Below are 22,038 nucleotides of genomic sequence, written 5' to 3' on the forward strand. Positions count from 1 at the left end.
AGAAAAACAGCTTCAGACACGTAAACCATTCTTCTGCCAGCTACCTCTGAAAACCTGCTAGGGCTAAACTTCAGAGGAACAGTGGTCATTAATTTCTGTCTGTGGTGTAAGCTGGCTGCTAGCTTTGTGTTACCCTAAATGCTCAGGTATGTTGTCTTACCTGGTACTTGCTGAGGTCACTGTTTCACTTGGAAGGCAGGGTCTTGCTTTCAGGCCCTGGCTTCCAGATCTGGGTAGCTCAAGTCAAGCCCTCTTCACCTCTCTACTGAATTAATGGATGTATTCTTAAAAAAGCTGCTTCCCTCCCTGGCCCTTCTTGAAAGGGAATAGCAATTCTTGTCTGAAGGATCCTGGTTTTGCCTCTGCAGAAGTTCTGTCTGTCAGCCACAAAGGAGGGAAGGAAGTGGGGAAGTCAACCAGTGCTACTTACCCATGCATGCTGTTAATGGGAATAGTCTTTAAAATGACGGGACAGCTGTTGGAAAAGGCACAATCCATCTGCCTACATATGCACTTGTTATGAAGAGAATACAGTTGATGATGTGAATGGAAAGCTTTCAGTACTGAGCTGCTGTTCCTACTCAAGCCACACTCAGAACTGTAAATTGTTCAGATATGTGCTTTAACTCTGCTTGAAAAGTGATAGTGTTTAATAGTCACTCTTCAGGGGGAGTTTTCTTTGTTAATGATATGTGAAATAGGAGTTATACAATGTGCTTGTTTTGTTTAAAAACACAGTAAAAGAAGATGGACTAATCCTGTAGTTGTACAACAAATCTGAATTGGAAAGGATGATTCTTTTGAGATGAATTGGGCATATCACTTATTTCCCTTTAAGCAGTAATTTATAGACCAAGATGCATGAAATCACTTTTTTTTTTTTGTACTGTTATATACAGTCTGTTCTGTTTTTTCCTAAACCTTCAAACAGTTATTATGAAACAAATAAACGAACAAATAATACGAGAAGGAAGCCATGTGCCATTCAGTGACATAGTGTTTTTCCAGATGATGGCTTGAGGCATCTTTTTAGCTGTGGATGTAAACGTAGCTGCTTTTATTTAACAATACTTCTCTTGATTTAATATGGGTAGGAAGCATTTTGCTCCGATTCAGACTTCCTGTCATTGGCACTTGATTTTTCTTGAGAAAATTGGAGATCTTTTCAGTAACTTTGTTTTGTGTTGCTGAAGATTTTTTTTCTTTCCCCCTCCCTTGTATGCCTTTTGATTAAATACACACCTCCTTTGATAATGCAGGGTATAGAAAACTAACTCCAGAGCCTCTGCCTATAACAAGGCAAGAATATCAGAGGAAGAGAGGGTATATTACTCAGAGGGGTTTTTTGCATTCTCTTCGTAGCATCCAGGTATACTTCAGTTAATAGTTGGCCTTTCAGTGTCTGCCTGGAGAAGCTCTGAGCTATTCTGTCTTCTTCATTAGACATTTGTTTTTTTTTATTATTTTGTTTTTTTATTCTTGCCTTGTGTAAGGGCAGAGCATTTGCTTTTGACTCTCCGGGATGCTGTGCAGAGATCTCTTGTCTCTTTGCTCTCACCAGATCACTCGTCTCTTTGCCTTCCCCTGACTCACGTTTATTCATTAGATGCAACTTAAACTGGTTGCTTTTGTCTTCAAGGCCATCATAGCCTATACATGTATTAACTCCCACATCCAGTTGTCCTGTAATGATATTCTTCATTATTGGCTTGAACTTTTTCTATCTCTTTCAAACTTTTAAAACTTTTTTGCTCGATTTCAGAAATAAAAGGCTAATCAGTCAACAACCTTTCTAACTACTTTGTTGCAGTAAAAGCTTTGGAAAGAGTTTCTGCACTCTTCTGAAGGCCATAGGCTGTTAACAGATCTTCTTACAATAATGTTTGTAGTACTTTTTTTTCCCTTGCCCTCATCCCCTTCTGTATACTTTGAGAGTAGCATTAATATTTTCTTATTGCAGTGTTGACTTTGCAGAGTTGATAGTTGCATTTCTGATGTGTGCTGCCATTTTGGGGGAAACTGTCTGCTTTATCCTGTGCAGAATGGTGAAAACATTTTACTTCCTTCAGAAAGGTTTTCACCGTTCTGCAAAGCCTTTATATATATTTATATATATGTATATATGCTTGAAACTAATTGTGTTAAGATCTTCTATTATACAAAGCTGATATACTCTGCCTTGAATTTTTATTTATGTACAAGTGTGTATACACACACACATACATGCCTACATGTATCAGGAAAGAAGGAGAAGAAAGAGGCAAAGGAAGCTGAGCAAATGGCTCATTTTTTTCCACTAATGATGCCTAGATGTGCGTGCTGAGCAGAGCAACCAGCCTGGTATTCTAGAATTTCTTAACACAATTAGTTTCAATCATTCTAGCTGTGTTTTATTTACAACATTATTCTATGGAATATGTGCTCATCTGAAGCTCTTGTTCAAGAATTATTGGTTTAAAAAAAAAAAAAAATCAACTGAGTATTTAGTTTGTTTACATTAAGAACAAATGCTGCTGTTCCTTTAAAGATCTTATTAGTGCATCAGCAATTTAATATATGGCAACTAGAAAGAGCTGTGAAGTTCCTTTATTTTGATTGTCAAAAGATATGTAACATTAACGCCTTTCCATATATCTGATGCAATCCTGGGATTCATAGCAGTGATTAATTCTATAGCTAAAAATGTTCATCATCAACATCCTGAAATGTTTTCAAAACATATGGAGGGGGTTTTAGCAGTTTAAACAGTGGTGAAATAACAGAAAGATGCATTTACAACAGTACTTACTATCTCACAGAATCATAGAATGGTTTGGGTTGGAAGGGACCTTAAAGATCCTGTAGCTCCAACCCCCCTGCCCTGGGCAGGGCCACCTTCCCCCAGCCCAGGGTGCTCCCAGCCCCGTCCAACCTGGCCTTGAACCCTTCCAGGGAGGGGGCAGCCACAGCTGCTCTGGGCACCCTGGGCCAGTGTCTCACCGCCCTCACTGGAAAGAATTTATTCTTCATATATAATTCTAATCTATCTTCTTCCAGTTTAAAGCCATTACCCCTAACATTGTCAGTACATGCCCTTGTAAAAAATCTCTCTCCTGCTTTCTTGCAGGTCCCCTTTAAGTGCTGGAAGGCTGCTATAAGGTCTCCCTGGAGCCTTCTCTTCTCCAGGCTGAACAGCCCCAACTCTCTCAGCCCAACCTCACAGGGGAGGCGCTCCAGACCCCTGAGCATCTCTGTGGCCTTCCTCTGGACCTGCTCAAGCAGGTTCCATGTCCTTCTGATGTTGGGGAGCCCAGAGCTGGACACAGTAGTCCTTGAAACTGTATCTGCTGTGAGGGTGTTTGGTTTGGTTGTCCCTTGAGACACTCCAGTCAGTAATTGGAGCTTCTATGTAATGCATGGAAAGCAATGAAAGAAAGTAAACTAGCTTAAGTCCTAGGCTTACAGGGCAAGACCCAACTAGGAGCAGTGGGGAAAAGAATATAAAGCAATGCTCAAACAGCTCTTCAGGGTTGGCACAATGTTCTGTCTGTTAAACCATGCTAAACCTTCTCTACCACTTCATAGAGAAGTTTGCATATATGGCAGCATCTTCATAAATATTTTGAAGACATAGGTCAGACCTGTTGGAAATGGCTGTATATATTCTGCAGAACTTGTTAGATGAAGGCCAGGGCTGTGACCCTGCAGACCTGCAGCTGTATAGCTCTGACCAAAGGTGGCTCTGGAGGTGGTATAGCAGACATTTGGCAGGTCACATAAATACAGGCCTCTGTGAATCAGTTAAGTGCCTCATAAAATGGTTACTTGCTTATTTTCTGAGCAACTAAGCTTCATCACAAAGAAAAAAATAGGAATTAACATTCCGAAAGTAAATACGGTCTTGTCTTAAGGTGGAAAAAAACACTAGAAATGTGATTTTTCTCTCCCACAGTGGGTTTGTGTGGTTATCATTACCTTTGAACACTTAGTGATGATCTAATTGTTCATGAAAGTTGGTAGGAAATAACTATGAAAAGTACTCATATTGCTGAACTTACTACAGCTGTGCTGTTAAATATGTCCAAGCTGGACTGTTATAGGCTTAATGATGGAGAGACCCTTTTACAGGACAATTTAGATTATTTATTTTAGATATATATTTAGAAATGGGATGACTTGTCCCCAGTTGGCCCTGCTTATTTCTCTCCTTTTATCTTCAAAGTCAGTCTAGGATAACTAGCTCAGGTGTGGGTGTCTTGCCTTAAAGAAGTCTGCATGTGGTCAGATGAATACTGTGTTTTTCTCTCAAAGGAGGAAATTCAAAAGGTACAAAGCTTTTGAACAACACACGGTGAGAGATAAAATATGAACAGAAGAAGCAGAGTGCTTTGGAATGGCTTACAAAAATCTTACTAGTTGTGGAAGTAATCCACAATCAAGGGAGACAGCAAAGATAAAATGTCTGAGAATAGAGGTGGAAACAGCTCTTAAAAATACTCTTTCCCTTCCTGCTGCCACCAGAAATCCCTAAATAGATGGTTGTCAGCTTTTATTCCATGAATATAAATTAGCAGATAATGAAGCAATGTATAAAATTAGTAAGAAAATTAAATGGAGGGAGAGAGGGCAGCTGGACAGTCAGAGAAAGAAAGATTTTTTATTAGAAACAAAAGTTAACTTTAATGTTGGTGCTCTGTGACCAGGTGAAAGTCAAAGTCATAGAGCAGTGCCTAAAGACAGAAATACTCAAGAGATTTGTCAGGTATGTCGTTAAAAAGCTAGATTTTAGTCAGATACTTTCCTGGGTTTGTTGATGGTATTCTTTCCACTGCAGCAAGCCAGGAGGATGTTTAACATCAGCTATTAAAATATGCCATAATTTAGAAGATGCCAATAACTTGTATCAAGAAGTTAGAGAGGAGTAATGTGAGAAACTCTGTGGACTGCTAGTCTAAAATAAGAGTACTCCAGATTACAGATAGAAACGAAATTGTGCTGGGGCTAAACTGGGTGAGTAGAGTGTATGACTGCTTGTAGGCTGTTAGCTTGACACGGTTTTGGAAGTACTGAAATAGGATTTGGACCAAAGTAGGTAATTGAAGTAAATCATACTGGGAAATGCAACTCATCTACTGTGTCATCTTTTTATTTTCTTTCATGTTAAATCAAACAGATTAGTAGCCTCATACAAACACTAACCTTTATAATGTATTTCAGGATATTGGAGTTGACAACCCAAACATCCTGACGGAAAAAATTGAAATAGTAAAAAGTCTAGATACGATCATGTATCAGAGGGATTAAAAATTGGTGAACAGATTTAAAGCTGTAATTATCAATGAAGAATTGTCATTGAGTGGTATGTTTCCCTGGGGTAGAGAGAGGTAGACATTGATTCTGTATCTGCTCTTGGTTTATTTTTTTTGGTTTTGGTTTATGTAGAGGAAACCAGAGGTATTTCTGTTAGCCTACAAGTGAATTAAATATTGGAAAGATACAGTGAAGGTGGGAACAGGTCATGTAACAGTGTACTTGTATCTCTTAGGAAGCAAGTTGGTACTGTTCATCTTGAACACAATTGAAATACATATATACACATTTAGAAATTAGAAATTTAGGGTATGTTTAGACTTGATTTTTCTGTATTTGAAAAGTGTATTGTAGATGCATACTGGATAATAGGTTGAATGATTTATAAGAATATATGCTTTTAAAAGGCAAAAGAAAGAATTAGACAAAATGCTATGCCTCCAGGATAAATTTATAGTGTAACAGTGAGGAGTGAGAAAAATGACACTGTAAGCCTGGGTGGTATTTTTTACTTTCCTCTAGCAGTATGTGCTTTGAGGATAGTTGGACTGTGGCTATGACCTAGTACATAACTTCTGTGTTGGAAAAGGGAAGGCAAGGTTGCTGGCCTATTGCAAGGTAGTGGTCAGTGTTAGAATACAGGACAATAGAGGGAGGCAAGAAAGAGGGAAGTCTTGCTTGGCAAAAAAAAAAAAAAAAGAAAATGAGGAAAGAAAAGGTGGAATTGTGGAATGGGTAAACATAGGAGGAAACAGTACCAAAAACCTTGAGAACAAGTGCTGCAGATAATGCTTGTGAAATACTTTAATTTTTTCACTCCAGGTTTTGAGTTGAGCAGTTGAGCATGACTGTGGCAGGCAAAATGTGTCACCAGTGTACCTCTGGCACACCTGATCAAAAGCATTCCTGTGTGCCCCAGTGACAGGGTGGAAGCAGAGCACAGGCCAGCCCTGTGGGGTGTGAGGGTGGGGACAGCAGTGTGGGAGGGATCAGCCTTTAGTTAAAGGTGTCCTAATGGGCTGTAACTTTGGTTTTGCGAGAGAGACTGGATGCTTAATGACTTCAGAAAATGAGGCTTTCATCTCCATTCAGTCAGCAAAGAGTGCCAGTTTTGTCATAAAATGTAATTGTGCTGTTCTGATTCCTAAAGAGGATCTTCAGAGTTATCTTATGGCTTGTGTTGGATGGTGTTTTTGAAAGGAGGAGAATTTGGCTGTATAAAAATGTGTTAAAAGTGTTGTTTGAGAGTTCAGAGAGTTGTCTGATCTCAGACCTGAAGTAGCTGAGCTGTGGATTACTTCTAACACTTCAGGTTACAACACCAATAGGAGCTGAGGTTAACGGATCAAATTCCTAAGTCAGTGAGTCTCTGATTCATCTTCTAACTGTTATTCCGGGTCTTTAAAGTAAGCCAAATTCTCTACAGCAATAAATGTTTCTACTTCTCCCAGCATACTGAACAAGTAAATAAGTCCAGCAAAATTCAAATGCAGTTTGGCAAGCTGGAATACTGCTGTGGAAATACTTGCCAAAATTGCCTTGGCAAAAACTCTTCTCTGTTTTCAGTAGATTTGGAATGAAATCAGACAAGATCTCAGCTCTCTCTCCATGGGAACTTTGTGACTCTCTTAAATATTCCTACTACTGGGTGGACTGTGCATAATGAGTATAGCTATAGAAGCACTGGGTGCAGAGTGATTTCCTTGCAGTGTTCTTCATCTCTGAGCTGTGAGAACTGGGTTATAGCTACATTAGTGTAATCATTCAGATGCTTGTTAAATAAATTGGAAAGGAGAACCATGTGTGCTTGTAAATGTAGCAGTGAAGGGACAATACTTTCTCAAGTGTTTAAAAGTTAGTAGTTGTTCTGTCCAAGTCTGGCCTGGGGGAAGGTCTGATTTCTGTAGACAGAAGACAGTCAGGAAGGCTTCTGGGTTAACAGCCAGAATTGGAAACAAATCCTAGATGATGGAAGAATCAAAAAATAATGACAAGAAGTCTATGCTAATATTCTCCAGTGTATTTGATTTTTTTTCTTTCAAATTTCTTGTGGTGCTGGTAGTAGCATAAATACAGATTGGATGCTACTGTTCCAGTTTAGGCTGTTTACTAGCAGTAGGGAGTAAATGATTTGGGGCATTTGTTTTCCAGGTATATGTGTTGATATGGAAAACAGTATTTTTACACTTTGTTCAAATAGTAAGCAGGTAAAGAAAGAGAAATAGATGAGGCAAACAATAGCATTGGGGGCAGGAAATTAATAAATTGCAGTCTAAAGACAGCAAGAAAGCTGCCATGGAATTTCAAAGCTGTCACAGGTCATTTCCTCTCCTATTTATTATTTTTAATTTTGTATTCCTGATAAGACAGAGTAGAATATTCAGGCTGTAGCAAGATGCTGGTGTGGCCAATAATGATGCCTAAGATGGATGTTGGAAGCAATCTGAATGCCAAAAATTAGGCAGCATCTCCCTCTGGAGGTCTTTAAAGGCATCTGTGTCTGTTCAGGGAACTTTGTGCTTATTTTAGGAAGACTGCATCATTAAGTTCCCAAACCTTGGAATTATCCTCGATACTCTAGTTGCTTCTACCCCACCCTGCATTTTCAGTAAAAACATAATATATGGCAGAACCAGACTGGTCACTGACTGAATGGGAGAACTAACCTGTTCTGTATGAGTAGGTTTTATGCACCATACTAATGAAAAGTTGATTAAGGCAGTTCATGCAGGCAGGTTATATAGAAAACTTTGGCAAAAAGGTTCTAGTCTAATACTCTGGCAAGTGAATAAAGGATCTAGAGAAGAATTTACATTTGGCTGCTTCTTTTAGAAGATGAGACCGTAAAGAAGTGACTGCAAAAGCCGTATCTCTTCGCATCAACCTCCCAACAATGAATAGCCTAAGACTATTCTACAAATGATAGCTGCTATCTTGTCAATTGGCAAAAGATTAAAGGGTGCTTTCTGTTCATGACTGATGAAAAACATTTGTTTTATACTTCTGCACCAAGTTTCTATGCCCTCTCGCTTCATAGACAGTGAAAATTCAGTTGGTAGAGTCAGTGGGGCCTGAATAGCAGCCCTATGGTTGCTTGCCTAAACCTGGTGCGAGTTAGGATCTCTGAAGCATTGGTAAAAATTGCATAATGCTGATGGATACAGCCTTGGACCTGCAGGGTTTACAACAGAGTCAACTGGAATTGAGATGGAACTGCCAGCAGATATCTGTGCCTAGGTACCTCAATTACACCCAAAGCATCTGCTGTAGGACAAGCTGAATCTTTCTATAGGCTGTTTTGACTAGGGAAATTTTGTGTGCCTTTATATGGTTTAGGTGTCTTATTGAGAGTTGAGTCCTACCCTGAATGTCTTTGTTTTATTCTTCTTGAATCTGTAAATAGCAAGGCATACCTGTTTGGATAAAACCTGTGTAAGAATTTCTTGGAAGAATCAGGATTTCGCCTGAGAATATTGCAACAGCATAGTTTTTTACAGGCCCATGCAGTGTTACATTGTGGTGAAGTGTTGACAGTGTTCAAAGATAATCTGGCATTTTATTCCCAGAGTAAGTCTCTTTTCCCTTGAGTAAGTCTCTCAGGATTTAGTATGACATTTATTCTTTTTTAAATTACATTGTCCCTTGGGACTGTCATCTAATCTGCGTGGATGTTTTTCTCTAGTTCCATGCAGAACACATGGAATCTTTGTAAAGTTGCTAACACTGTTTGTCCTCTATCATCTGACAGCCTAAAGACAGGAAGCTAAAGGGTTTCAATTTCAAGATGGATCAAGTGGAGCGTATTGGAAACCTGTAAGCAAGAAGTCTGATCTCCCCTCTTTTTCCCCTTAAGTCTGCACCATAGCAACTATCTACACAGAAGGATTTCATGTCTTGTATGAGGAAATCTGTAGAGAAGGCTTGTTGTTCTTTTGTTCATTTCTATCACAAAGATATGTTATACGAACATATCTGGTGCTGTCTTGGAAAGTTGGGTGTTTCATTCCTGGGAGGAACTGACTGCAGATACCAGCTTTGTGAAAAGATCTTATTTTTCTGTTACATTTCCTGCCATGTCAGCGTACTGAATTGAGAATCTGATTGTAAAGGAGCTGTGAGCTCATACTGAAAAATAATGTGCAAGTTTTCTAATCTGTGCATTTCTCCTCCTCAACAGGAAGATCTGCAGGTTTTCCACATTAGTTAAATGGAATGAATTGGTAGCTTTATGAAGAGGAGAATGTGTTTCAGGACAGAGTTTGAATAATTAAAATTTGGAATGTAATACAATTTTGCCTCGGGCATTTTGCAGTTGCTACTTGTGAGGACAGTGTTATTTCAGAATTATTTTGATTTTTTTTTTTTTGAGTACTGCTGATTTAAGACTGGTTTAGCCCTTGTACTGCCAAGTGGATGTATGTTGAGGAGAAGAAGGGGCAACTGTTCCTCATTAGGACACAGACAAAAACCTTCAAGCATAAAATAAAGGTATGGAAAGCATCTTCCTTGCAGTAGTGTCAGCTGGACCCAGTTCTAAGCATGTCTACTACTTTTCTGTGGTTATACATGTTTATTTTTTCCACTGCCAACTGACTGTTTGATGTTTGTGAAGGCACTTGCGTAATGGGGCTGAAGCTTCCATGTTCCTGCCTGGGTACTCACTTTGAGGTGCATGCTATTTGTCTTGTGTTCAGAAGTGCTTGTTGTCTACAGCTTCTCTTGAATATCTAAGTGTACTCATTCATTGTAGCTAAAATAGATGTAAAGTATTTCTAGAAAGGGTATTGGTGCTCTAAGTCCCTCAAAATTCTGGCACTTTCTGTCTAATGCCTTGGGACATGGGTGACTAGACTTGGTCATATCATTGTCAATGCTTCTCTTGCAGAGAAGTTTTCTAAACTGGTGTCAGACTACACTTGCTAGGTGCAGTGAGTTACAAGATAGTGCCATGTGCAGGTATGCATTCGCCTCCATGAAAGCTGTAAAACAAGCAAACGCTTCTAACTGCATCTGTAGAGTGTCTGCTCTCTGTTTTAGATAATGGTGAAGTATCTTTGTTCCTAGAGACTCAGTAGCTCCTAATAAAACTTGTACAGTTCAACTTCTAATGTACGGATACAGCGTTTTTGCTTTAAAAGTAAGTAGTTTTTAACTTTTTAAAGATGTTTCCACGGTTGCAGCAAATCAAATCTGTTCCGTCATGTAAAGTATGTGAGTGGAAACAGCATGTGCTAAAAATTGCATCATGAACTAAATCAGGGTTGTGACATACATCATATATTAAGAAATAGCTTGCATTGGATTTCAGATGCTTACTGAAGAGGACATCTGAAGGTATAAGTCTTCTAGTTTTCACTGTAAACAATAAATCATCTCTGGTTTGATTGCATTTTGCCTTCTGTTGCTAATACTCTGCTTTAATTTGCTGGAATTGATTTGCTGTAACCAGTTTGCTCCTCTCGGGAGAGAACCATCAGCTGGTGGGACAAAAGTTAACTTTGAGCTGATGAAAAACTTAATTACTTCATTCAAGGTACATTAGTTCTTGTAGGCTAGTATATGCATTATGTTTTTCTACTAAGGTTTGTGTCAGATCTCATTTTAAGATTCCAGTCACTTTAAACTTAATAAGAGTAAAATATTTGCATTTTAGAAAACAAGGTGTATGCTTTCAAATCTGGTCAGAGAGATTACAATTGATGCAGTAAATTCTGCTTCAGAAAATTTCTCTACCTTTCTAAAGAATCTGAAGACACATGATGTGAAACTGAACATCATTCAGTCTTCATTTCCACATTTATCACTTCAGAATGGAGGATTGCATTGTTTTAAAAATTAAAATCTGAACCTAACTTTAACTTTTTACTTCCTCTTTGGTTCCCATTTTAGCATCTCTTGACATTACTGTTGTGTTGGCAAGAGGTGTCATGTTGCTGGGCTCTAGACAACAAAGTTTCTTGGCACTGGCATGAACAGCACCAGGACAGATTTTCTGTTATGAAGAAGGTGTATGTGTTACCATGCTTTTTAAATTCAGTTTTTGACCTCTGCTGAAGTGGCTAACAGTGATGACAGAATTGTTTTAGTGCAGTTTGTGCTGCTCGCAAGGGCTGTGAGTAGGCAAATGTCAGTTGCTGCAACTCTGAAGAAAGACTAGAGTATTTCTAGCTAGAAACCTAAGTCAGGATAGGAGAGAAGGCAAGCATCATGGCTTTTTCATCTCTTCACAAGGCACACTGATTATTTTGCAAAGCCTCCTAACAAACAACCTCTGTGACATTTGCCATCAGCCCTCTCTTCAGGCTTGTGTTTAGTGCAGAAGGTAGAATTGGGATGTTACTGAACCCTGTCTAACATGTCAGTCCGTCAGATAAGACCCATAGAATTGCAGCGCTGGTCAAAAATATCTCCAGAAAGGAAGTACCCGAGCTGCTTACATCCCTTGCTTCTCCCTTTAATACTTGGCAGGCTTTCACTTAGCTTGGTCAGGAAGTTAATATGGGGTGGTGGTTGGAGAGGTCACTTGCATCGAGCAATCTGAAATACTAGCTGCCTGCTTTCATCTTCAGCCAGGAAGGGCACATGCAGAACTGTAGGCGGTCGCTTGATATTTTTTTTTTTTTTAATTCCCTTCTCTCCCTCCCCCTCCCCCCATGCTGCTTCTAAGATTTCTTGGTGTTGTAAGACTTGGGAAAGAAAATGAAGCCTCTGTCCACTGTTTGATGATCGGGTCTAGAAGGGTTTTTTTGCAAATTACTTTTTGTGAGTTGTAGTCTGCTAATTTTGTAGCAGACAGAAGCTCTGGAGGTGAGTGGCACCATTCCAGGTTAGCACAATGATTCACAGCCCTGAGCAGGGCAGCAGGATGCGATTTAGCAGTCTCTCTGCGGGAGGATGCATGGAAACTTTTCAAAATATTATTTCCATTGCCAGGCCATTTACTTACAGAAATTCTTATGCCGGACGGCCTGTCTCTGTCCTTATCTTCCGATAAGGAAGATAAACTGACCCTCGAGTTTCTTCCTTCTTGCTTTTCAGATTGGAGCCTGGATATCCATGTTGCTTCTGACTGGTGCTTCTTTGCCTCTGGCTTCCTACCAGCCGTTTCTGTCATAGTCATCAGGCGGGTTGTAGGGCTGGAAGTGAGGTAGAAACAAGCAAAGGAACATGATGCATTTTTCTCTTATGCCTACTTGCCTTGTCTTATACATTGACCATAAGATGTTACAAATTTGATTTGTAGGCAAAATGCATACCAAGAGCAGCTTTCTGCCTCATTCATGTGTTAGTAACAGAGATTGAAAACACTTTAATTACCAGATGGACTGGATTTTCCAAAAGTCTTAATTCTCGTGAACTTTGTGAAATTTACGGTTTATATTTATATATCCTACTCTTGGATTATAGTTGTCTGTATTTATTTGTTTAAGTATGGGGTACAGCGTGTACTATTTTGATGTACTATTTTTGATGATCACTGTATTGTTCCACTTCCTTAAAATAAATAAAATCAAAATAGACTAATACTTAGCAGCATGCTAAGTGATGGAAGGTTGATGCTAATTACATGGAGTTGTCAAAATGCATGTATGCAGAATTACAGATGGTGCAGAACCTTTGTAAATAAATAATTCAGCTGCCCATGTCTTTAGACTGCCTAAACTTTGTGAAAATAGAAAGTTTTTCAGTGCATTAAAAAAAAAAAAAAAAAAGGGTGTTCCTTTATTTTATATTGGCACTACTTGGGGCCTTCCTCTGTACATGTATAAGTTAGGCAGCAAGAGGAGAGGTGGGGATAGAAATACAGAGCTGTTGCTAATTTGGTACTTTTCAGTTCCTTTGTTCAGCATAAGATTTGCTTTAACCACAGTAAAATAGATGTGGTTTATAAAGAAGCCTCTGTATAAAATGTATCAGCATTTGACTAATGTTTAATTTACTACTTTTTAATTAAAAAAACCAAACAAAACAAAACCAAACAAAAAACCTGATGCCTGTCCCGTCCCTGCTCCCCCCCCCGCCACCCCTTCTTCCTTCAAACTATTTTTATTTCAAAGTATCTGAAGCTCTCCTATTGGTGACATTGCTGTTTCTGTAAACACTGTCCATGGGCTGGCTCCAGGACTGTGTTTGTTCAGGGCATGAGTTGGGAAACTCCCTTCCAACAGAGGAAATGGGCTGATGTGTTACGCTCTTGCTGGAGATGGTTCACGTCCACAGAAGCTATATCCTCTGTTCACATCCACAGAAGCTATATCCTCTGTTCACATCCACAGAAGCTATATCCTCTGTTCACATCCACAGAAGCTATATCCTCTGCAGGAAAGCAGAGCTTGGATTTGTGCCACTGTGTGTCCGTGATGTTAACAAATAGGAGAAGTCGTGTGTTTGCCCGCTTCAGCAATAACCTGCTAATTCAGGGAAGGGGTGAGAAAACAAAGTGGAGTTTGATGAAATTTAAATGTGATACTTAATCCTGTTAGCACACAGAGGGAAAAGCTTTGTGTTGCATGGAGGGGAGGGAGAGGAGCTATTGAATTTACCTGAAATCTATGCATCAGGAAGAACCAGATCAAATGGGATCTGGATCCATGCCTTGTTTGAAATACATTGCCTTTGCCAAACAGAAACCTCAGCTGAGTTTCTGTAAAACTGAAGCCCTGCTTGTTTTCATCCTGCAGCAACTGTTGTTTAATACAGATGAGCAACTTGATCTTCTTGGGTTGCTCACATACCATAGTGATGAGCTTCACCGAAATACTAATAAAGAAGTTTTAAGTTTACTGCCTGTTTAGGAGAAAAGAAAGTATATTCAGGTGAGTTTTCTTGCTATCTTTATATTCAAGTGATGAGTTTAAATCCTTTTTTCAGTTTCAGAGTTGCTGCTTCAAGCAATACCTATTATTTCTCTCAAATTTTTTCTTTGGTGATGCTGATTTGTCAGCCTGAGCCTAAAATGCGTTAAATGACTTTCTAAGTTGTCAGTCAGTTGGATGTTCAGTGTGACTGCAGCACATGGTGGTGCTGAGCACCATGGTTTCTGTGAGATCCCTGACGTAGTTCTGGATCACAGTGGGTAGATGCACTGGGGGATGCATGGGGCAGGGCAGCACTGGGGGGGTTGGTAAGCCAGTAACACCAGTTTGTCACTTAATTTTTTTTTTTTTGTAGGCAGTGTAATGAGGATAGGAGGAAGGAAGACTCAGAGGGAGGCTATGGAGCTGGAAATTGCATTTCTGTTAAGACACAATGTAGAGGAAAGCACAAATGAGGCTTAATAGAAAGTGTAATGTGAGGGTCAGAGGCTGACATCATGTGATAACTGGAGGTAGAAAAGAAGGCTTAACAGGGGGGAAAGATGATTGTAGACCTTGATAGGCCTACAGCATGACAGTAGCTGCCGTTTGATTCAGCTGATAATGGGTAGCTATAAGAACATGTAAAGGGATGACTTCTTAGACTATTCTTTCTAGCAGTAGTTTTCTGAATGTGTTACCGTCACAGCAAGATTTTTGCCTTTCCTTCATTGGGGAACATTGTGTAAAAGTGAACCTGGAAGGGGAAGAGTCACTGGATGGAACAGAAATGCAAGAATCTGCAATTTAGATTTTATGTGTAAAGAATCTGCAAGACTGGGTGTTTGGCTAGGTCTGTGGGGTTGCAACTACTAATGATGTGTTTGAGTTGGCAGGCATATTCTTCTTGAAGTGATGGAGAGATGAAGAAAGATTTCATATGTACCATTGGACACAGATCTGGAGTAGAGGCAGTTTTCCGGACCATGTTCACAGAGGTGGCAATTTTTTTAAAAATTGCAAAGTAGATCACCCAGAGACTGGATGTTCAGAAGAGCTTTTCAGGATCTCCACTTTAAAAACAAATGGAGGATCTTCTGATAGGGAAGAAAAGAGAAAATAAAGTATCTGAATAAGAGACTATCACAGAAAAGATGATTGACAACTTGGAATGCACGGGGATGGAATAGTGCAAATATATTTGGACTTTGGCAAGAACACTCTTGGCTAAATTAACCTGAAGAAAGTCTAGGATGGAAATAGAAAAGTGAAACTTGAGGCAACTACTGTGCTTGGAGATTAAATGAAAATCTGAGTAGTGCATGAAGAGGTGAGGAGATTGAAGGATCTAAGGTGGGGGAAATAGCTAAAGGATGGAAATTCCCTAATAATGCATACTTTTCCATAAAACTTATTTGTAAATCCTTAAAAAAGAGGTATCATTAAAAACAAACGAACCAACAAAAATATTTTAACATGGTTACTATAACTTTAAGCGTAAGCAATAGGAAATGCTTCCTGCTTTGCTTAATTTTTGCTCTGTGAATTTAAGAGCATTCTTAAACCAACAGTGGCAAGAAAAAATGACTGTACAAGTCATTCCAGTATTGTGCCAAACCTCGTTTCTACTTGTCCACGTAAAAATGATAACATTTTAGCTTGGCAGTTTCTCTTTCTTAAAAGCATCTTTATCTAGAAATTTTTCAGTAGAGGAAAAAGGATGCATCCACCATACTCCCATCTGCTTGGTCATGCAAATACTGCCTTGTAACTACTGAAATGCTAGCCTCTATCAAAGTCTCACAGCTTGAATGCCATTTGCCACAGTTCATTCAGCAGCAGGGCTAGCTGCCTGGTGGGTGTAGAGGAAATGTTAGAGGCTAGCTGAATATAGTTTAGGTAATTTAGAGAAGGACACAAAAATCCCTTTGACGCTCAAGGGTGAACTTTTAAATTAAAGATTTTAGGAAATGAAGTTGTGCTGAATAGTAACTGACTGTAAGCTTCTTTCTACTGAAATTTTGCTGATGATGTAGTATCTTAAGTACCTTTAGGTGAAGCTTTGCAATTTTGCTCCTGCAAAAGCTGAAATTATTCTTTGCCTTCTCAAAACCTTGATTTTTAAAGAGGCTAGATTTCCCGGGGAAAAGGGGGTTACTATTCTGTTATTCTGGCATAGTGTGCAAGCTGGCTGTTGAGTCATGTGCTCTTAATGCCAGTAATGTTCTTGAGATTTCCTGAAGAGACAGTGACTGGAATAGTACTTGTCACCTGGGCATGCTGAACTCGGACTGAGCAAGTGGCACATGTAAAACTAAGGCACTTGGGGTTGGGTTTGCATGTTTTGAATGCGCAAAAAGTGGGGAAAAACTGTCCTGCAGAAGAACTGTCGTAGAAACAAGTGTTTACGTGTAGAGAATTTGAGGGAGAGAAGTTAACAGAGAGAAACTGTGAGCCTCAAGGGTCTTTGTTACGATTAGAGCCAAGACTCATGAATTAAAAATTACAGTTTAGAGAGTGCACATAAATTACCTCTTGTTTTAACCTGACAGAGACTTGTAGTTGTATGGAACAAAATAGGAATTGTGCAAAGGTTTCATGATGAAACTCAAAAGCAAGGTGAAACATGCTTGTAGGTTTTATATTTAATTAAGCACTTAGTCAGGTTTGCAACAGAACTTGCCTTCCCTCCTGAGTCTGTGATCAGACTCCTCCAGGAGAAACTTCTGAGACTACGTACCTCACCTGAATTGGAGGGGGAGGTTCCAGGGCTTATTTAGGTATATTAGAGGCATTCTTCCTTTGGATATAATTTTAATACCATGTTAAGTGGTTGGGGGGTTTCCTGGGAAGCAATTTACTTCAGATTCATTTTTTGTGGTTGCTGCTGCTCTACTACTAGGTAGTTTGTACTCCAACTCCCCTACAGAATTATGTAAGGTAAATCTTCTAGGATGCTGTCTGCCTCTCTGCTTTTTATTTCTCTTTTCCATATTAATATCCAAGTTGTCCAGCATCTATATTAAGAAAACATAAATTCTCAAAAAAAGCTGCTGTGTGTCTATTTTTGCTGCTCTTTTAATTTTACTCAACTTGAAATATGAAACCATGCAAAGGAAATCTGAGAGTGCGGTAGGCTTAAAACTTAAGTTGAAACCTCAGAGCTGTACTAAAATCACTCTTTAAGGCATGACAGAGATGTTTCAGTAACTTCCTAGCCATCAGCCTAAAAAGTTCATTTTCTGTTCACTGTTTTCAACTGAACATGAAGTTTCCTTTAACTATATCATTTTTGAAGTTCTTTACATTGGACTGTAAGAATATATGTGCACTGATTTGACTGTATTTGGTAAGGAAATTGAAGAGGTTTTGTAAGGTCATGCAATAAGCCACTATTACAACCATAAACCTGGTTTCTTATGTTACTCTTGTACCTAAGAAATTAATTAAAACCAAAGTTCTCCTAATGTAAAATTCTGTATGTCAATGTATGTATGTTGCTTTGCTTACCTGCATATTTCTTACAAAATAGCTATCAGGATATCACCAACAGTGGTTCTATGCCAAGCAGAAGTGACATGAGTTAGATTTCTTAATCACTTGACAATTCTTTTCCTGGTTTCTACGAATTCTGGTGTTCTCTTAGGGTGTTTTTGCTTCAGAGTAAGACCTGTTGATTGTGGTAGGACAGAAAGCTCAATCTGTAAACTAGTGAAGCTGAAAATTCTTGCTAAGACTTAATAATATCGGTTATGTTTGGGACAGAGGAAGTGGTTTAATTCCTTTTTTGATTGATTGTTTTTAATCTGTGTACTAATAAAGTAAGTCCTGCCCTTTATTTAAGTAGCCTGTGAAATTTATCTAGCTAATAGCTTTAGTACCAAGGTGTGTAACTGAATTTGGACATGGTGCAGCAAAAGTGTTTTTGTGCCACATCTATCTTCCTGAAACAAATTTTTACTACTGAGAAATTGTAAGTTTTTATACTTATTTGCATGAAGAAATGAGATTAATGCTGCTGTTGGAATTTTCTAAGTAAAATCACCTCAGTGGGAGATGATCCAGAGACACTTCCCTTACAACTCTTGTAAAAAAAAAATCAGAGACAGGCAGAAGGTGAAAGGATCCTCTGCTGTAGCACAAGGACAGTCATGCTAATGCTTGTTTTGCAGAAAAGCTTTATTTAGCTTAGCAACCCCATTGCTAAATATTCCTCAACACTTTGCAGGAGACTAAAGCTATTTAGGAGCAGAGGGAATGCGAAGGTGTGGGACAAAGACACATACCGTAACTAGAGTCTAACAGGTATGACAAAGGAGGGCATTGAACCTTAATTAGAGATTTTTTTAAAAAATCTGGTTCTTTATGTCCTGTAGCAGTAGAAGCTGATGCCTGTTCCTACAGCTTTCTGTTTCATTTTGTTGCACATTGATAACGTGCAAATGAGATCATATGGCAGGCCCCAGGGGCTGCTTCTCCGTATAAAAGTGAGACTTTTTATTTTGTGTGACTCTTTCCATTCAGGACTGATGGCAGGGTTGGATTTGTGTACCCGGACAGTTGGTGGGATGTTAAATAAATATCATCCTGGAGGGTTGAACCAGCAATTCTCTAGGTTGTACTGACATCTGGTGGCAGTTTGTTTATATATTTATATAGTATTTTAAATGCTTTCCATTCAAAGATGGGGCACTTACTTATCTACAGTCTGCTTGCTTTTGTCTTTTTGGCTGTTTCATTGTATTTTGTGGCTTCTGTGTGGTGGCCATTCTTTTTCCACCATGTTGCTTTTGACTCCTGGGGGGGAAAAAAAGTTTAAAATTGCTCAATCTAATGTTTCTTTCAGCTAGTTAAAATATGTACTAAGGACTAATTTTTTTTTTTTTTAATTTATTCTCTGTGTGTCTCAGAGCAGTTACATGGAAAAGGAAACTTTTTTTTTCCCCTTCCCTTCAAAGAGCTGCAAGGCTGATGAAGGAAATGAATGGGATAGTTTTCTTCTTTGAAGCCAAAGGCACGTACAGTTGCTACGGCAGGGCCCTGAGATCCACCTCCATTTTCAGGTCTTCCTCATCAGAGAGAGACCCTGGGGTTCTTCCTTACATACCCAGATATATAAGTACATCCAAAATGTAACACAGAATGATCAGGACAGGAAAAAACATAGAATTCATTGTAATGAGTTTGAAGTAATCTTACAACTATGCCAGGGTTTTTTGGAGAAAGTCGATAACAAGTCATTGTTACCACAACCAGAAGTTGTTCACTGAAGCTGTGTGCCCTTCCAGGACCAGTTAGGTGAGAAGAAAAACTTGGCAATTTTGAGGGAGATGCTGCTTCCTGTAGTAGAACAGCAGAAGTGAGCTGTTTGTGGTCTTCACAGCTACCACCTAAGGATGGAGACATATGAAGGGGGAACCACCAGACTCTAGCTAAGCTCTGAGGATGCCTGCCACTTTGCCTGTTCCTTCCCAAGTCCAAACCTCAATTCTTTCTTCAAACTGACATGGCTGTTTAGATGTTGCTAGTTGCTTTTTGAGGGTGGCAAGTCAGTGAAAGAGGTAAATTGGGATATATCTCCAAATGTAAAGACCACACAGTTTTTACCCCAGGATTCCACCAGGCAAGGAAGGAAGGGTTTTAAATACCTTGAAGTCTTCCCTGGGCCTGCTACTTTTTAAACTCCCTGTTGAGGAGGGGGGATACAGCACAAGTGTTTTGCCCCTCAAGTGGGTCACTGCAGATCAGTCAGGTAGCCTGTTTGTGGGCAGATTAGCCTTCCCTCTGTGCATTATAGATTAATTTTGAGGAAGGTTTTGGAGAACATTTTGAACTGCTTACATTTGTAAAAGGCAGTATAAGAGGGCTTACCATGGAAGTAGTGCCTCACAATTTTGATAATGCCGTGATATCCATGACGTTCAGTGATACTTTTCACCATTTTAATGCTGTGTCTGATGCAGAGGTAGCAGAAAGACAAGCTTTTCCAGAGGGCCACAAGTACATGAAAAGTAGCAGGATGTCAGCTCATCTGATAAGACTGTAAAGGTGGTGTACTTCACACTACATATCATTTTCTCCCTGTTTACAAACTGAGGGTTATTTTTCTTTATTTTCCAGTCATCTGCTGTTGGGTGGTATAATCGAGTGGTTGTTGACTATAACGAATATTCTGTAAAGTGAGCAGTGAGTAATTTGTGTATGTTGGTACCCAGCTTCTTGTCATCACAAGAAATGAGATACATAACTTGCTAAAAAGGGAAGAGAATAGGTTTTCTTTTAAGTCCCTTTCTTTCATGCTTTGTTGTGAAATGAAAGCAAATGAACGACTGCAGTCTCTTTATAGTGTGGCCCATATTGTGCAATTCAGAATCCCTTCCTTCCAGGTGACGGCAGGGCAGTGCTTCAGTTGGGTTTTGGGGCTATTGGTTTTTGTTGTTGCACTACATTCCTTTAGCAGCTGTTTCTTTCATAACTCTATTATCTGTTAGGGTAGTGAAGCTGTGGGAGGGAGAACAGATTCTGGGATCAGCTAAATAGCTGTTTCACTAACACCTTGCCTCTTGGACATCTCAGGGAGAACACTTTTTTGTATCAGTTTATCCTTACTGTTGTGATAGCTTTGCTGAGACCATGATCACCCCTGTGGCTGTCTATGCAGGTAGTGCCTTCCCTTAACTCCCTCAGCTGCAGAATTTTAGCCTAGGTTTGTGTGGGACTTGCTGGCAAGTCGCCAGATTGATTTCTTCTCGGACACCTATAGAAGGACATACTTTGCAATGAAAGCTGGTGGGTTTTTTTTTGCTGCTATGTGGGAACCTAGGCATAGAGGAGGAACTGTGCCTAGCAGGTGTTAGGCATCTATTTTGGCAAAGGAATGTGATGTATGTAACTTCCTACCCCTCCCAAGTATCTCACCTTAAAAGCTTCATTCAGACTTCATAAATACTGGTAAAAATAAAATACGACCTGAAATTATTTGGAAATCGAAGGCAGTCAATAGAGAAGCAGTAGAAATATAACAGATCTGTGCTTAATGTAATAATTTCATTGCTGCCATGTTCTCCTGTCTCTTGTTTTGAACGTAGGCCCTTCAGAATAGGAGTTACTGTGTTGAGTATAAATGCAGTTCTTACCAGAAGATTTCCTGAAATTGTTTGAAGTTGTTATGACTGTCTGGTGGGAAACACATTTGAAATATATATGCAAAACTGACTTTTAAAGTCCTAAGTCGCTTGTGTCATTCATTTAAATGCTGAAGCTGAAGAATATATAATAAGTCTCAAAAGAGCCTGGGATTCCATAATAGTATGAGACAATAATATATTGCTTAGTTTTTATTCAGATTTTTTTTTGTTCTGAATTTCTGGATTGTTGTCACTGCATCATTTGCCTTGACAAGTTTTCTTCCTTTGTGTGCTGACAGTGTGTTGCATGTTGCTGCACTGGCTCTCAAGAATTTTCTTAGATATGAAGCCAACAGCTCCAGTAGCTCATAGTCTTATTTTGAAAGCAGAATTCTTTCTTGCTATAGAAAAAAGCCAAAGCAGACATTTTGATTTTTTTCCTCCTACTTAATTTTTAGCAAATACAATATCCATGCTCTCTGAATTTACATAGTCAGGGTTTTTTTTTTTTTGCTTTAGGGACGTACTGGATTATTGGGGGGGTGTGCAGGGGGAGTGGTGTGTGTGTGTAATTTTTCTGGTTTCCGTTTATTTTCCATGTACTGCTCTTGGGAAAGCTGTTTTAATATTAGAGGGTCTAACATAAGTTAACATTCTCCAAGTCACCTGTCTGATTTTAAGCCCTGATTTTTGAGTTGTACAGGGAGAATAAAATAATAGTAAGTAGATGTTCTAACTAACAGTAATAAAAGATGCAAATCAAGATGATGTCATGATTGATCACTTGAATATAAAAAAAAATTTCATCATAGCCCTTAGAGGATCAA

The 22,038-nt window shown here is 39.1% G+C and overlaps 1 long non-coding RNA gene across 2 annotated transcripts in view; it reads left to right on the forward strand.

Annotated features, from left to right (window-relative positions):
* The window catches only part of LOC116964128, a 38,690-nt gene that overhangs the window by 13,298 nt on the left and 3,354 nt on the right, over positions 1-22,038 (forward strand). The window contains exons 3-5 of one of the 2 annotated variants that reach the window (XR_006166522.1): positions 9,038-9,102; positions 9,659-9,777; positions 12,328-13,093. The exons of the other annotated variant lie outside the window; for it this stretch is intronic. This is a non-coding gene — a long non-coding RNA (uncharacterized LOC116964128). Of the gene's footprint in view, positions 1-9,037; positions 9,103-9,658; positions 9,778-12,327; positions 13,094-22,038 lie in introns of those variants that run through there. 2 annotated transcript variants of the gene reach the window in all.

Source organism: Tyto alba, unplaced genomic scaffold (genome assembly GCF_018691265.1).
Source record: "Tyto alba isolate M040663 unplaced genomic scaffold, T.alba_DEE_v4.0 Super-Scaffold_40, whole genome shotgun sequence".
Taxonomy (NCBI): Eukaryota; Metazoa; Chordata; class Aves; order Strigiformes; family Tytonidae; genus Tyto; species Tyto alba.